The sequence below is a fragment of the Girardinichthys multiradiatus genome, chromosome 23 (assembly GCF_021462225.1).
Source record: "Girardinichthys multiradiatus isolate DD_20200921_A chromosome 23, DD_fGirMul_XY1, whole genome shotgun sequence".
NCBI lineage: Eukaryota > Metazoa > Chordata > Actinopteri > Cyprinodontiformes > Goodeidae > Girardinichthys > Girardinichthys multiradiatus.
Genome location: NC_061815.1, coordinates 6,938,522 through 6,942,146, shown reverse-complemented (window position 1 = coordinate 6,942,146; position 3,625 = coordinate 6,938,522). Strand labels below are relative to the sequence as shown.

The 3,625-nt window shown below is 35.9% G+C and overlaps 1 long non-coding RNA gene across 1 annotated transcript; it reads right to left on the bottom strand.

Moving 5' to 3' along the window:
• Positions 1–2,138: 2,138 nt before the first annotated feature.
• LOC124860952 lies at positions 2,139–3,417 on the bottom strand. The gene is made up of 3 exons (XR_007036514.1): positions 3,074–3,417; positions 2,931–2,998; positions 2,139–2,356 (listed from the first exon to the last, which is right to left on the bottom strand). It is a non-coding gene; the product is annotated as an uncharacterized LOC124860952 (long non-coding RNA).
• Between the last annotated feature and the right edge of the window lie 208 nt (positions 3,418–3,625).

The window sequence follows — 3,625 nt, the reverse complement described above, 5'->3', positions numbered from 1 at the left end:
GAAAGAAATTGCCAAAAGACTAAATGAAGAAAACAAAAATGGGAGTGGCACAGGAGTGGGAGTCGTTCTGAATGGGAGCGGGATGGGAGTGGGAGTCAATTTACCAGGAGTGGGACGGGACAGGATTTTTTTTGTTATGCTGGCCTGGGATTGGGATGGGACAAGACATTTTTCTGTGGGAGCGGGATGGGACAGGAGAGAAAATCCACTCCCGTGTCACCCTCTAATGGGGTACTAGCCATTTTTTCCACTGAAATGCAAAAAATGCTCACATGTTTAATAGGTTTGGTTCTCTGGATCACATAATGCAGTTACAGCAACTGATTGTTTGGGGCACTATTACCAAAAGCTGCTCAGTGGGCCAGGCATCATGTTGCTCTGTACAGGAGATTTCCCTCAATGAAATGTACAAAATGTATTTTCCTTCTGGCTCACTGGATAGGGGTTTGCAATCCAATTTTAAAAGAACCCCACAGGGTTCACAGGGTTCATGCAAGGGAATCAAGACCCACATCTTTAAATGAACCACAGTTCCCTCATTTGGTCAGAATTCAGATGAAATTTCCCACCTGTCCCAACAAAGTGGACTATCGAATGAAAACAAACTCCAGTGTATTTTTTAAATGGACATAACTAATCTGATCTGAAAGCACACTAAGAAGACTCACACTTGACTGTTAACTGCTCCAGTGCACACTAAGTGCTTGAAGAACAGGACCACACTATCTGCAAAAATTCAATATGAGACACTGGGGAGGTTAAGTCTGCTGAAATCCAGTCTGCACTGGGAAGAAACGTTGTACCAAGAATGTGGAACTGCATTTGTTTAGAGCTCTGAATCTGGAATACAAATTCAAAACTTCACTCTTTCAAAAGATAAAACAGCAAACATTGAACTGGAGAATCTGTTGTTAAATTAATAATAGTTTTACAATGCTTCATAACAATGAAAAGAAAGCTTTTTGTTCTTTTTAAACATAAAAGTGTGATAACAATGAATGGCACGGGTTAAAATGACAAATTCTTCTGGAGTCCACATTCTGTATATATTAGCCAGTTATAACTACACATTAGATCAATGCACTTCTGAAGATTTAGCTTTGTCTATGTAGTATTTAGTTGAGGACAAACCATAAATAAAGCCTGTTTCCATTCATCAGTAATGAAGGCCTCCACCTCCTCCCTTTGATAAGAGTGGGTGTTTGGTTGGACTGTTTGTGAATGAGCCTTTGTATCCATCAGTCAGTCTGTTGCACTGCTTTAACACATGCCTGCGGCTTGAAAACAGATGAAGAAAGTATCAAAGATATTTTCTTAAATGGGAGTTGTCGAGGGGGTTTGCTGACAGGCATAACAGAGCAATATTTCCTTTGTCAAAGGGAAGTCCCTACTTCAATTTGACGTTTTTTTTTTCTTATTCCATCCAAAGGGACTGTTTAAGTCTCGCTTACTTTGTTGGCAAGGCAGGGGCTCCTGGGTTTCTAAAGTATATGTATTGTGCTAAACAGTCTCAGGATCAGAAGGTAGATAACTCTCTGTTCAAGTTCTTCAGAAAGTCAAACCATCCCCTGAAGTTTTTCTTTCTGGCAACTGGAGTATTTTTAATTTGGCTTTGAACCTTTTAAGCAGAGGTGGGTAGAGTATCTAAAAATTGTTCTCAAGTAAAAGGAGCGCTGCTTCAATAGATTTCTTCTCAAGTAAAAGTACAAAGTAGCCACCAAAAAAAATTACTCAAAAGTAAAAAAGTGTAGAAAAATGATATTTAGTAAAAAGACTACTTAACTACTGTTTGAGTAGCACTGTTTAATCCAATGTAATTTGTGAAAATTATGTAATCATTCAGACAAAATATAAAAATATGTGCATGTAACCTACTAGAAGGGTTACTTTAAATAAACCTGATAATAGTAGATGGCAGGTAAATCAATTTACTTTGATGACTAATACCAACACTACACAAGCATAGAGAAAACTGGGCCTGATCAGAAGATTTCTAAATTCACAGGAGCCTAGGTGTGAGTAACAACAGAGGAGAACACACAATATCTATGAAAAAGAGTAGAGTTTAATATAGTGAACATTTGTGGATCCACATTTACAAATAAACAAAAATTGCGCACTTTGTTTTAAAAAAAAAAAAAAAAACAACAAAATAAAATAACATAAATAACCCAGTCTTTTCGATACATCTGTCAAATATTCATTCAATGTCTCACAGCCAGTGACCAGTCGGGTCACAATCTACCAGTTCACTCGGTCCTCTGGGCTGGGGCTCGCCATCCAAGTTCAGGAGAGGATGATCTGGTGGTTTCGAGGCACCACAGGCCAAAAGTGCACTATAACCAAAAAACCTGACCTGGGACAAGGCCAAAGTAAAGCATCTTAAAATACAGGATGCTAATATCAATAAAGCTTAAGCTACATTTCAAAGAGATCTTTCATCATTTCTCAAGTTTTTTTCATGTTGTACAACAATATTCAAGTTATCAGAGTTCAATATTACCAACATATCAGTAAACTAAAGAAATGAGCTTATATGTGGTAAAAAAATATATATATATTTCAATCTAAAAGTGCCAATGAGGTACATCTATAACACTATATTTAACATCAGAATGTGAATTTGAAGCTCATGTTAGCTTTGACTTACTCAGAACAGAAAGTTCCCAAGCAATGCCAACAGAAAAGCACATTACAGCACCATGAACCATAAATTAGCACCATTGAAATATTAGAACATGTGCTAATAGAAAAATAAGTGTAACTCCATAGAAAAAATACAACATACACAATAATAATAATAATACAAAAACTTACAATACAATTATATTTTTATTAAATTTGATCAGTTACTAGGTATTTTAGCCAATTTTCAGCAATTTTACCGAGCCAACTGCCGAGCCAACTGCCGAGCGCGTGCGATCACTCACCGATGCTTCGATGCTACACGACTACACGGGGATTTTTCTGGAATTCAGCCGTTCACAAGGGATGCTTTCTGAGATTTAATAAAACGGATTTACTATTTTGAATTATATATTTTGCTAAACTATTTTAAAATTGTTTTTCTTACCTATATCCAAGATTCTTCATCGAATTTGACAAGATTTCCAGGCTATTAGCGGAAACAACCGTCAGCTCTGAGCTCTCAAGCGTGTCTAACACAATCTGAGCAAAATCTCAGCACAGCCGTTAAAGGGGCGGGACAATCAACCTTATTGACTGATGTGAAATCAGACTGTACCAGCTATTGGTTGTTTAATCCGTCACTAAAAGCAATCACTAAAGGCATATTTCACAGTTTTTAAAGATTTTTAGCATTTCTTATCTATACTTATGAACATATTTATTAACTTATTTTTAACTTTATTACTTTTCAACTCTTATTGTAGAATAAGACATGAAATCCATTTATACTTTTTAATCTTGTTGTAGAAGAAAACATTACATCAACATCATTCATTTTTTCTTATGTTTTTAACACTGGGTTACATGCAAGTTCTGGTACTTTGAATAATAAATAAAAATCAGAAAAAAATAAATCACATTATTGCAAATTGGGCAGAAACAAAAACATATGTTTCCATATCTCAGTTTTCCACAACATAACATTTTTTTAACCAAT